The 14241-nt window shown below is 35.9% G+C and overlaps 1 pseudogene; it reads right to left on the bottom strand.

Moving 5' to 3' along the window:
* Positions 1–5158: 5158 nt before the first annotated feature.
* On the bottom strand, positions 5159–5391 carry LOC145244190 (U2 spliceosomal RNA; annotated as a pseudogene).
* Between the last annotated feature and the right edge of the window lie 8850 nt (positions 5392–14241).

The raw sequence follows: 14241 nt of genomic DNA, 5'->3' as shown, positions 1-14241 counted from the left end.
ATAATAAATTATCGGGTTTATCTATTTTATTTTTACTTTTATCATATTTTGTTTTGGTTTTCATACCCCCAACTTCGAAGCTATCTCTTTACAACCCTTCCTTTTCATAACCTATCATAATTCATAAATTAGAGTCCATTTTCTGTAGGCTATTTTTGAACCCAGTTAACGAGGGGTACTTTTGCTAGTGTATATATATATGCATATATGTATGGGGAGAGAGAGAGAGAGAGAGAGAGAGAGAGAGAGAGAGAAAGAGAAAGTAATGGTACGTTGTATCCCAACTCATCAGTTCGGCTAGACTAGCACTCATCCTTAGCCAGGGATTTAACCTACAGCCGTCTGTCTAGTTGATAAGAGGCATTTCTAACCTCCAGCCTATTGTAACAGTGCATGTAAATGGCCTCAGAAAGAATTAATTTACATCGGCACTCGCTTACTGCCTTTATAGTACTTAACCTACTTGTTTATTTAGAAACACAGAGTCTCACATTAACGATAATAAAGCCGCGGTTTAAACAAATTTACGGCAGTGCTCTAAACGGGAAGTAGGGTAGGAAATAATGTCATCCACATGCATTGCTGTTTCGCTGTGCCCAAGTTCATCAGTGCAACTAGACTAACAATTATTTCCAACCTACAACCATCTACTTTATACTCACAGTTCTGACCTCCGGCCCCTGATGGCAATGTTCGTAATCAAATGCCCATTTATGTAGACACTCACCCATAGCTTCACGATGCTCGGTCTGTAACGACAACGCTGTAATAAATGAGGGTGTTTTAACTATTATCATCACCATTCTTTACTGTTTCGTTGCATCACAGATTATCAGTGCAGCTAGACTAGTACCAAGTTAGGGAGTAAACCAACGGCCATATAATGATGCCTATTTACAATGCCTCCCCACGGGGCAGAGTTAGACACAAGGGTGTTTTTTTTACGTGGCGAAAAGGAACAAAAATAAAAAATTGCCTCAGTCGTGAAGGATTTTCCTCCACTGACAGAGAACAAGAAATTGAAGTGCAGCATCTGAAGAACAGATACTACACTTTGATCTTGTCCCGAAGTAATTGTTTGTGGAAAGTTCTAAACTGCTGACTGCCACGTAAGAGCATATTTTATAGTATGTTTACATATATAGCATCGCTATTATGTATTTTTTTTCTTGATAGTGTATATTAGATTCACTAATTTTAACTGTAACAGGTAACGGCAAGTTACATGTTTTCGATATAGAAGAGTATAACTAGTCTACGCCAAATATCAGTTTACAGTCTCGCGTACCACAGTAAACAATTATAGTTTTATATTTAGTTTTATATTTACAAATATAATATGTTTTGCTCTAGTCATGCTAAATTAATTTTATGTCCATAAATGTTGTCACCACTGACACCATTGTATACATTTCAGTTAATGATATCATCACGTTATTAGGCGAGCCTTATTACTAAATATTACTATTCTCTCTAATTGCATCATGCTATTTTTTCTTATTAAATTGTGCACTGGAATATAATTTGTCTAATAAGACTCATGGTCGCCATAAACAATCAATGGATTCCAAATATAATTTATACTGGTCACTCATTTAATCGTTTCTGCACTTATTTCATATACAAGGGGGGGTCAAAAAGTATAGTATCTTATTTTTAACTGCAAAGCTAAAATGGTGAGGAACAAGAAAATCGGAGTGACCTTCCGTGCTCGAGCATTTTTTTTTTAACATATTAACCACGGTTTTAAATCGCTTTTACTACATCTCCCTCGCCACACTAATAGCGACTAATCTATCCCCTCACTGTGTTTACAGCAACCGTATCGGCTTTGTAAATGTTTAACTGATGTTGGTGAATATTGATCGGTTAATTAATTTTTTGTCTGCATGGATGAAGTCAATGGCGCATCACTGCTTTTGATGCATGTCCATGAAAAAAGATGCTTACTTCCAAAAAAGGATGATGCTTCAGTTTATAAATGGATAACATTGCTTATCATATTAATCCTCTACGGTCGCCCGTGCCACACATGGCGCAATCCTAATCAGGAAGAGTAGAGCCAAAGGGGGCAGATATGACACATTTTATAACTTTCAAGTTTTCAAATGAATTCACTTTTTTGTTCAGATTCATGATTCTTGATAACATAAACTCTATAATTTCAAATTTCAGAATTTTTATAAACATGTATTAATAAGTATTAATATGTTCAAGCCCTATAGGGTTAATGCAATTTGTAATTTCTTCTGATCAATTCGCCCGGCAGGAAATAAAGCAAACATTACATTGTAAACGTCTCTTGTACTTACGCAGGTATATAAACGTAAAAGTAAATATAAAAGCTGCGCGCAATAAGTGTCCACAATGAGTCAAGCAAACTATTTATATGATGTGCTGAGGCATTTATTTTTTATCGTACATTTCACTCACTTATAACTAGGGATATGACAAAAGAATATTCCTTTCATTGTGTCGACTCTCGAGTATATATCCGATACAGTTACATTAACAGTTAATCAACAAAGAACAGCATCACTCCATCTAAAAACATATAAGACATAAACTGATATATACTCGAGAGCCAAAATAATAAAAAATAATGTTGTCTTGTCATAGCCCTATTTATAACATATTAAAGTAGTTAATAATTTTATGTGGAAAAATCACAAGATTAAAAATAACCATTTTATACATAAAACAATTACTGCATAATTTAATTAACATGTATTATTCGTATATTTATAAAATATATGTATTTACCAAAATATGTGTCACGTGCATTCTTCGAAAGTGAATTTTAGTTCCTTAGAAAATAAGAAAAAAATTGAATGATTCATTAAAATAATTGTGATTTGGAAACACTTATTTATTTATATAAAGGAATATACTGATTATATTTGACGTACTATAATGTGTATCTTTATATTAAATTCACAATAATATAAACATGTTATTCGATTTCCCTTAGAATTAATAGAACTACACTCGCGTGTATATTGCATTAGATACACGCATATATTTATATATATATATATATACATACATATATATACATATATATATACATATATATACGCGTGCACGCATACACACATACACACACACACACACACACACACATATATATATATATATATATATATATATATATATTAATATATAAAAACACACAGAGACATGCTGGTAGATGTTGTTATTTCCAGGTATGCGGTCATAAAAGTATTTTCTTTTAGTAGAAAATAGTGCAATTATCCAGCATTTAAATCGAGCATTGTGCTGCGTAGCGACGAAGGAAGCTTTTCCAATTTCTGATAAATAGGACAATCAGGTGTAGGGTTTCAAGACGCAAAATGTTAAATTAGCTCAAATAGTCTGAAATAAATAGGCATGTTTCCTGCTATTTGGAAACTGTTTTTTTAGTAAATTTTACATAGTGATTACTCCTTAAAATTAGCACAGAGCTACATACAAAACACGCATAATACACACACACACCCATATATATATATATATATATATATATATATATATATATATATATATATATATATATATATATATATATATATATATATGAGGGGTGTAAAACCTGTGGGCTAGTATATGCTCTGTCTTGTAGCAGCCATTGAACTGACAAAGATTAGCAGTTGCTCCAAAATATGTACTTATTTCTGCATAAAGGCTTCATTACAATAAACCAATCGTCTGTGTGGATTTCGAACAACTTAAAGGGAAATCGACGAGAGGGTCAATCACACACACCGACACGCGCACACACACACACACACACACACACACACACACACACATATATATGTGTTGTGTTTCCAAAATATGTTCTATATTTTCTATTATATAAAAGTAACTTTATGTGTGTTTGAGTTCCTTTCTCATAGGTTTCGAAACGGTTGAGCCTATCTTTTTCAAATTTAAGACAAAGCTAATTTATATGTCCGACAATGTTCTTAGACATGTTTTTTACAGACATACCTCCGATAAGTGTCGAAGCTAAGAAGACTCGATCTTAAAAATCTTTTCTCTTTTATAGATAAAAAGAATCATTTTAAAGGGGAATATTTTACGTTCACCAACAAGGGAGATAGTAAAATTTCAGCAAGCCATTTCTTCTTAAAATCGGATTTATCATAATGTGGAGATATAGCTTAGTGATAACACATACGACTACATATCGAATGATCCCCGTTTTAAAGGCCGGGTCTATCTCACTGTTTTATTTTACTTTTTTTATTAGTAATGAGGTCAATTTACGATAAAAGAAGAGGTCCTGTTTAAAATCGCCGCAAACTATTTCTTCGTTTGCATATCTTAACATTAATAAGAAGTGACTTTTCAAGGGCGTCCATCGTCAAATCTAAGTATCAGCTGATGTTATATTGCAAAGAAACCCAAGCGAAATCTAATAAAGAACATTATGAGTATCATTAATGGACTGAAGTCAGTACTCATCTGCCTCAATAGATGGGAACCAAACTGAGCCAAATACGCAAGACAGATTCGACGCTGCTTTAAATTCCAAAACTCAAATAGGATATACAAAGTTTATCAAAACATCAGGATGCAAGACCTTAATGGAAAATATGAAGAAATTAAATTATATATGCGTATAAAAAAATCAAATTTACGGAAATTTTAGAAGACTGTCCAACCAACATGGTATTTTTCTAGAATTTTAGAATTCGTCCTTTTAAAAGCATTTCTTACTTAGTCTAATTAAATTGCGAATAAACAAGTCAGTGCTTTCGTGTAATGAATGCACACGGGAATGTAGGTTTGACATGAAAGTCTTAAAGATAAACTAAAATGACCGAAAAATGGGTTGAAATAACTTAAATAAAAAAAGTAAATGATTTAGAATTACTTTAATGAACTTAGGGGTTAATTGAATGACCTTAGGAATGACCTGAATGCTTAAAAAATAACTGGACTCCTTCAAAAACAACTTGAATGATCTGGAGAATGACTTGAATGGTTTTGAAACTGAGTGGTTGTAAAGTGGGTGATCATTTTACATTAAATTAATGCAGAAAAATTATCTCCCACTTTATATCACAAAAATGATTTGATTTAGGGAATTTGAAACGTTATGTTCGTATTCAGGAACCCAAAAAACTAATCAATATTGGTATAATAAACATAAAAAGAAACAAAATCTACATGTGTTACTGAGCAACCGACCGACTGAGTTACTTATAGAGTTGCTTGCACACGACTAAAAAAAATATTCTGTGGTATGCATTTAAAAACAAAAAAATATACGTCGGTCGGTAGGTCCGTCCGTAACACATTTACTTATTAGTTACAAACAAGTGCAGCATTGGTTAAGAACAGATACTGCACTTGTTCTTAGCCATATGGCAAAGGAAAAGTTACATTTTGGATAAGTTTAAAAAAGTCTAATGGATAGGTAAAAATTTATGGGGCAAAAAGTGTCATTATTTCCAATTTTGGTACATTTATGACCCCTTAATAGCCCCTTGGAATGCGGAATACCAGTTACAATGTACAAACTATGCAGTTTTACACCGTAACACATGTATATTTGAATTCAGCCGCATGGGAGAGCACTATATAGATATACATATCAAGTTTTTATTGAGAAATATGAAAAATGCATTTTTAGCACTAAAAGCCCCCAGGGGACGCAAAGCAGAATTTTGCAAGGATCACCCATACAGATTTAATATAAAGTACAATGCTCTGCATATTCTGGACACGTTTCAGAAAAATGTAATGGATAGGTCAAAATTTATGGGGCAAAAAGTGTTATTTTTTTCAATTTTGGTACATTTTTTTACCGCTTATGAGCAACTTGGAATGCCGAATACCAGTGACAATGGACAATACAGTGCAGTTCCACACATTAACACATGTATATTTACATTCAGCACCATGGAACCCCACTTTTTTACATATCAAGTTTTTTTTTGTTGAGAAATATGAGAAACACGCCAGAAGAAATGGCGTTTTCAGCACAAAAAATCCCCGGGGGACGCAAATCAGAATTTTGTAAAGGGCAACCCATACTGAATTTATATTAACAACAATGCCCTCCGCATTTTGGGCAACTTTCAGAAATATCTAATGCACGGATATTAATGTTACGGGACAAAACGTGTCATTTTTGGCCAATTTTGACCCCTTTTGTGCCCCTGCAGGCAAAACAGGATTTTTCGAAAAAAAAACATGTTTTTACTATGCACATTTATATATTAAAATGTAATTTGTGACAAAATTTCAGTAAAAACTAAATGAGCGGTTATCCGTCAATCATCCAGACTAACAAACAGACGGACCCATTGGAAACATAGGTCCCTCTCTGATAAATCGGGGGACAAAAATGTTACTCCATACACCTTGCTTAAAAAAAATAAAATGTAAATGTGTTACAGACCCACCGTTGGAGTGACTTGTGTGCGACTAAAAATGCCTTAGCATGGAAGGGTTCCCCCTTCGATGGCACAGGAAAAGTTACAAATGCAAGTGCAGCTTTGTGAAGCACAGATACTACACACTGACCTTAGCTATGGGGCGAAGGAAAATTTACAAACATAAGTACAGCAGATATACTACACTTTGAGGTACTTATTTGCTCCCCCACTGAGCAAATTAGGCACAAGGCCGATTTTTAAAGTGTGGAGTGAAAGGGAAATGAGAGTAGAGGAGGTGGATAGTGAATATTGGTATGAATGGTTTCCCCTACATTGACCAAGGTCTTATACATGGGATTGCCCCCCTCATAGGGTCTTTTCTTTGCAGTATCTGTTCCGGCAGATCCTATATTTTATCTTTACCTCAGAGCCAAGAAAAGATGTATTTATGTGCTCCCCCCCACGAGAAAATTAGGCACAATGTCGATTTTAATGTGAGGAGTGAAGGAGAAATGGGGACCAACTCCCCGGGGAGTAGGGAAGCTGGATGATGACAATTTGTATGAAGGGTGGTCCCTACATTGACGAAGGTCTTATATGTGGGGTTGCCCCCCCACATATGGTCTTTGCTTGCAGGGTATTTATTTGCTTCTCAACTGAGCAAATTAGGCACAAGGCCGTTTTTTAATGTGGAGAGTGAGGGAGAAATGGGGACCAGCTCCCCGGTGTGTAGGGGAGCTGGATAGTTACATCTGGTATTAAGGTTTCCTCTACATTGACCAATAACTTATATGTGGGGTTTGTATTTATTTGCTTCCCACTGAGCAAATAAGGCACAAGGCCGTTTTTAATGTGGAGAGAGAGGGAGGAGGTGGGAAAAAGAAGCCAGCTCCCGATGGGTAGGACATAAGAGCTGGATAGTGACAATTGGTATGAAGGGTTGTCTCTACATTGACACAAGGTATTATATGTGAGGATTCCCCCACATATAGTCTTTGCTTGCTTTATTTATTTGCTCCCCCACCGAGCAAATTAGGCACACGTCTGATTTTTAATGTGAGGAGTGAAGGGGGAATGGAAAAAGTGGTCCAACTCCCGAGAGGTGGGAAATGGGAGCTGGATAGTGATTTGCCAGCTGGCCCAAGTAGGGTTACCCCTACATGGACCAGAAGATTACCACAAGGACAATGGCCTTTACTTGCAGCATCTGCCGGGATAGATACTACACTCTGACGTTTGCCAAAAGGCCAAATAAGCTTAAAAATCTAAGAACAGCATCTATTAACAACAGACCTTTGATCTTAACCAGAAAGGCCAAGCATAAAAGTGTTACGGACAGACCGACTGACTGACCGACCTACGGAGTGACTTATAGAGCCGCTTGCACGCGACTAAAAACGACAATATTTATATAGATATTAACAGACTTAAGTATAATTAAAAAGAAGATTACCAGCCTTACGATACATAAAATGTATTTCTCAAACAGTAGTTACGCACAAGTTATATGTCTCATTACAAAGATTAAAATTATCACATACCGCTTTTTAGACTCATGTATTGAGTTACAGGATTATTGTTCTATGTAAACAAAGAAATAAACTCAATGGAAACTCATTTAATTGACGCCTAATGGATATGAATAAAACCAGAAATGTTTTAATTTTTAAATGAGACGTCGTGCGCATATAATATTCTCTCATCCTTTTAAATAATTCTAAAGAATCTAAAATTTTATAAATATTTTTTGTAATTTATGTATATATATATATATATATATATATATATATATTAGTAACGAATATTATTTGTCACAATGTCCTGATTGACCTAAGCGAAATCGTATGGATTATTTTTCTCTCTAATGAATTGAATAATCGCTTAATGTAATAATAGAAAGCAATGTCACAAAACGGCTGACCGCTGAATGAGACACATATAGTGGCAGCTGCACAGAATAAGAAAACATGAAGAAGTTTTCCTGAGAATATCAACGCTTCTTTGGCTGATATCATATTTAAACGCCGATATGCGATATACCAGTGATGTTCACTGTATGCGGGTTTTATATGAAAAAGAAATAGCTGTCAGAATAAACATACGATGTTGAATGCTCTATGAATTTTTTCACATTGCAACATTATATCTTAGCAAACAATTTTTAATTTACTTAGAAGTATATGAACGAAAATATACGGTAATTTTTTTACAAGGGGGTCACCACATATCAAGACCCAGTGACCACTCGAGGGTAAGGGAAATGGGGATACATTAGTTACTGTGATTTTGACGAAAACATTAGTGAGATTTTATGACTTGGATTACTTAGGGGAACGGTTCAACAAGAACTTGTTAAAATTGTACTTGAGAACAATCAGATTGTAGTCAACTGGTAAGCAGGCAAGCGGAATAGAATTCCACAGGCGTGCAGTTCTAAGATAGAAGCCCAGTTCATGGAATCTACGTTTAAGAGTAGGCGCAGATAAAGAGTGTGGGAAATTACTGATAGTTGTTTTGGCTAGACGGTGTTTTTCGCGGAGGTTTGGCGAAAAGGGACCGTAGATTCAAGTCCAGATGAGCACCTGCTATGAAAATAATAATGAAGTACGTCTTTTCTGTTGGAAGAGGTGGCAATGAAGAGAAAAGGCATCCCCTACTAAGCTACGAAGTCTATTTTGAAGTCTGTCAAGGCAGCATAAGCCGTTTCTAGCAGCGCCTCCCCAGATGTGGCAACAGTACTACATCGTTGGCCGAACCTAGCTTTTATATAAGTAGAGAATTGCATCAGGAAGGGATTATCTACTGGAGCGATAAAAATGATCCCACCATTTTTTCAGCGATGTTGTCAATGGATTTGATATACATGTTCCATTTCAGATCGGTAGTAAAGGTCAAGCCCAGAAACTTGGCAGCTGAAAAACAGCGTTGGTGATGTAAAGATAGAAGCTTGGTTTTAGATGCATTAAACGTAACCAGCCAAGATCAGAGGAGAGAGAGTCAGACAGAAATTGGTCGTTTATGGTCTTCAAAGTGCTACCTTAGATGATAGTGTCGTCAGCATAAATGTGTACGGATGATTTAAGTATCTGTTTTGGAAGATCATTGATGAGGATAAAGAAGAGAGTTGGACCGAGGATGGAGACCTGATGGGTTCCAGCATTAATACTGAATGCTTCTGATTTTGGCCCATCAACCACTACTTTTAAGAACCTATCAGAAAGAAATGATTTAAGAGTTGAGAAGACATTTCCAGCTATACCATGACTGGAGATCTTGTGAATTAGACCCTTATGCCATACCTTATCAAAGGTCTTTGATATGTCAAAAGCAATTGTCCTAGTGAAAAAGCCTCCGTCGAGAGATTCGCCAATCTTAGGAGATATAACTGTAGGCATGTCTGCTGTAGATCTAGCAGAATGGAAACCATATTGCATGTCACTAAGAAGGTTATTTTTGCTGAGATGTTTGACTACTTCTTTATTTATCAAAGATTCCAGCAGCTTATTCATGACGCACAGGAGACTTATTGGTCTGTACTGAGATCACCTGAGTTCTCAAATACTGATGAGATTTTCCAATGTGTTGAGAAGCATTTTTTCTTTAGACAACGCTTAAATAACTTTGTAAGTATTGGCGCTAGTTCCGGTTGAAGCCTTTTGAGCACAATAATTGGAATGCCGTCTAGGCCGTTGCTTTACTGGAACCAAGGTTTCTGATTAGCTTAGAAACATCACGTACAGATGTTTGTATGTAACATAATGTGTTTTCATATATACGAGGAAATATTGGGGGTTTGCGGCCGTGGTCATAAATGGTAGAATTAGCTGCAAAGTTATTGGCAAAGAGATTAGCTTTGTTTGATGCTGACAAGATTACCTCAGGTCCATTGATGATAGTTCAGATAGAGCACACACTGCTGTTGAGGATTGTGTTTGTTATTTTCCAGAACTGATGGAAACCAAGCCGCTGCTAAGCTACATTGGATATGACGGACTGAACATACAACTCTCACGCTTTCTATAGTACTTTTTACAGTGGTTGCTGGCGGTCCTGAAAGTGGCTTTTGTCTCAGTACATCTGTTACGTTGGAAGCAATGGAAAAAGTGATTTCTGTGCGCAATGGCAGCAGCACATTCAAGGGGTAACCACGGCTGGATGTAATATTTTTGCTGGGACTTTTCCGAGGGTGTAAACTGTCTATATCATCGGTTTACCATTCTATCAGCTCTGACACTATAGAGGACACGTTATTTTAAAACATGGCACTAGTAGGTGTGATATAAATGCAAGGAAGCTATCTTAGTCAGCCATAGAATATTTATGTTGTACGATGGAGAGGTATGTCTGGGGACCTATTAATTTTGTTTTTACCTTAAGTGATACAACAGACTGTGGAGATTGAACGAAAGAATAACATAGCTCAGAGCACATTGTGAGAAAGTGTCTAGGAGACTTTCATACTTACCGTCAGTGTCGGGAAAGCAGGTGGGTTATTGGACAATGTGATGGAGATCATAAGCAATGGAGAAGTCGTGGAAGAACCTCCCCTTGTAATCGGTCTTGTTTAGGTGGGTTAGCCATTCCACGTTGTGAACATTGAAACTCCTACAGACGTGAATGTTAGCTAAGGGGTACGCAGACAGGACATGGCCAATTTTCTCAGTTATGCTATTAAAATAATTTCACTGCTGTGGAGGCGATAGAGGGCAAATATAAACTTAGTAGTGTGAGCAGGTGCAACACGTAAACACATATAAGGGAAGTTAGGATATCCCTATCACATGGAAAGTCGATCTTGGGGTCGGATTTAGAGGTTAAGTTAAAGTATACAGTAATTACGAACTTATCTAGGGAAGAAGTTGACCGATGACAGTTTCGCTTAGGAATAATAGATCTGGTTAAGTCTCCTGTAATAGAGTTTGAAACTCTGGGAGGTTGGAACGTAGACACCTGATGTTGGAGAAGGGGACATGATAGTGGGGGTCTGCGTAAAAAACTGAATATTTGGGTTTAATCGAGAATTATTTCTTGAAACCTTTCATGATTGAGATTTGGGATTTGTGGAATGAAGTGAATAGTATCAGTAAGTAAAGAATTGCCTTTTAGAAAGGTTTTATTAACTGTAAAATACACGTACGCTCTTGAAAGGATCGAGCGGGAAAATGAAACAGAGGGCGCTTTTATTATGAATGTCAATCCCAAGGGGGATAACTCTTAATAACAAATTAAATCATAACATTTTCCCCGTCCTAAAGTATTCAAGTAAGGGGTAATTAATTATGGACAAATTTTTTTTTTTTTTTTTTTACAATCACATAAGAATCATTTTATTTACAAATAACATATGAACCCAAACTGCAGTTTTTTCAGTATTTAGTCACAAAATCCTTATATTTACTAGGGAATTGTCGAACTCGGGACGACCTCCGCACAGATTGGCAGGAATGCTGATTTTCAGTATTATTTTTTAGTGAAATCTGATTTTCTTCAAGATCAGACGATTGATTTTTGTCTTCCTCATGACCAATGTTTTCATTAGTAGAAGGTTCAAATAAAGTCTCTGAAGTAGTAGGATTATTATTAGAGTTTTCTTCATTTGATGAGTTTGGAGCTAAGTCTCGAACGTTGACAGTGGTTTCAGTACCAGAAGGTAGTTGAACATAAGCGTAGTGGGGGTTGACATCTATTAGGGTGGCAGGCGTTACAGGAGGGTCATGTTTACTTGTTTTAGTGTGGTTTCTAATATATATTGGGCCTGGTTTAACCCAAGAAGGAATTGAAATTCCGGAAGCAGATTTACGACTATATTTGAATAGTCTATCATGGGGAGTCATATTAGTGGCAGTACAAAGTAATGATCTAATTGAATGAAGTGCGTCCGGTAGTATGTCTTCCCAATAAGGTAGTTTCATTTGATTAGAATGTAATGTTGTTTGAATGGCCTTCCATAAGGTACCGTTGAGTTTTTCAATCTGTCCATTACCTTCAGGATGATACTTACTTGTTTTAGAAGTAGCAATTCCTTTTTTGTGTAAAAAATCCTTTATTTCTCTTGCTAAGAAATCAGAAGCACGGTCAGTATGTATCATGTCAGGCAAACCAAAAATTGAAAAGAGTTTGTTTAGACAGTGGATAATGGTTTTGCTTGTCATATCTCTGCAAGGAAAAGCGAAAGGAAAACGGGAATACTCATCAATTAGAGTAAGTAGATATTTGTTGCCATGTATAGAAGTAGGTAGAGGGCCTTTAAAATCAAGATTTAATCGTTGAAAAGGTAATATGGCTTGAATGAGAGTCCCTCCATTGGTATTGGCGAATTTGGGTTTCAGTAATTGACAGGATGAGCAAGAGTCAGTAATATTCTTAATTTGATCCAAAGTAAAAGGGAGGTTCCTCGTTCTTATAAAATGGCTTAATCTTGAAACACCAGGATGACATAATTGTTTCTGTAAATCACGAAGATCTTGTAGATTGTAAGTAAGAGCAGAGATGCGAGAGAATGTGTCAGCAGCAATATTTTCAGGTCCAGGTCGATAAACTATAGTGAAATTGTATTGGGATAATTCTATACGCCAACGACATATTTTGTCATTCTTGATTTTAGAATTACTTTTATTGTCGAATATGAAGCTGATGCTCTTCTGATCTGTGATGACTTTAAAGTGCCTGCCGAGTAGAAAATGTCGCCACTTACGGAGAGCTTCTACAATAGCGGCTGCCTCTTTTTCTACTGCATGGTGCTTAATTTCGTTAGTATTGAGAGTTCTTGAAAAAAATGCAATAGGACGACCTTCTTGATTTAGTGTTGCAGCAATGCAATAGTTACTAGCGTCCGTTTCTACTTCAAATTCTTTATTTGGATCTACCGTTATTAAAGTGGCGTCTTTTAGATCATTTTTTAATGTTTGAAAAGATTTTAATACAGATGGAGGTAGTGGAAATTCTTTGTTTTGATTTAGTAATAAAATTTTATCAGAAATTTTTTTAATGAATTTGCAGTAATAGGAAAACATTCCAACTATTCTTTTTTGAGATTTAAGATTCAGCGGAGGTGGCATTTCGAGTAAGTGTTTTAGTCTTTGATAATCGGGAGCTATTTGATTATTTTCTATGGTGTAGCCGAGTAGAGTAATAGAACTAGAAGAAATTATGCTTTTATTTTCATTTAAAGTGATGTAATATTGTTTAGCAATTTTGTAGAATTTTTGAAGATTGTAATCGTGTTCTTCCTGATTTTTCCCACATATAGTTACGTTATCAACATACACAAAGGTATCGGTTAGATTTTCTTTTTCTATAATATAGTCTATGCTCCTCTGGAAAGCCCTTACTCCATTGGTGACGCCAAAAGGAAGACGAGTAAATTGAAAAAGTTTGCCACTTACTTCAAACGCAGTGAATTTACGATCAGCATGATTTATAGGTATTTGGTGATAAGCAGATTTTAGGTCGAGAGTAGAGAAGATGTTATATTGAGCGATGTCGTCTACCATCTTATTGATATTAGGCATTGGGTAAGCGTCTAGTTCCGTGAATCTATTAATGGTATCGCTGTAGTCGACTACCATTCTTTTCTTATGATTCTCATTCGAAGTTACAAGAACTCGCGCTCGCCACGGAGATATCGAAGGTTCAATTATGCCTTCTTTCAACATTCTAGCAGTCTCTTCTTTTATGAATTTGTTGGCGGCAAAAGTGTAACGTCGGGATTTTGTCGCAATAGGAGTAGTATGAGGAGAAAGATTAGAAAAGAGAGGAGGGGGTGGAACGTTTATGGTAGGAAAAAATTATTCGTGTTTATAGCTCCAATTATAAGTTTGTCTCTAGGACCGTCGAATTTAAGTGTTAC

The sequence above is a fragment of the Euprymna scolopes genome, chromosome 22 (genome assembly GCF_053919585.1).
Source record: "Euprymna scolopes isolate OS-2025 chromosome 22, ASM5391958v1, whole genome shotgun sequence".
In the NCBI taxonomy this organism is placed as follows: Eukaryota; Metazoa; Mollusca; class Cephalopoda; order Sepiida; family Sepiolidae; genus Euprymna; species Euprymna scolopes.
Note: the sequence above shows the minus strand (reverse complement) of the source record. Positions and strands in the feature narration are given on the sequence as shown.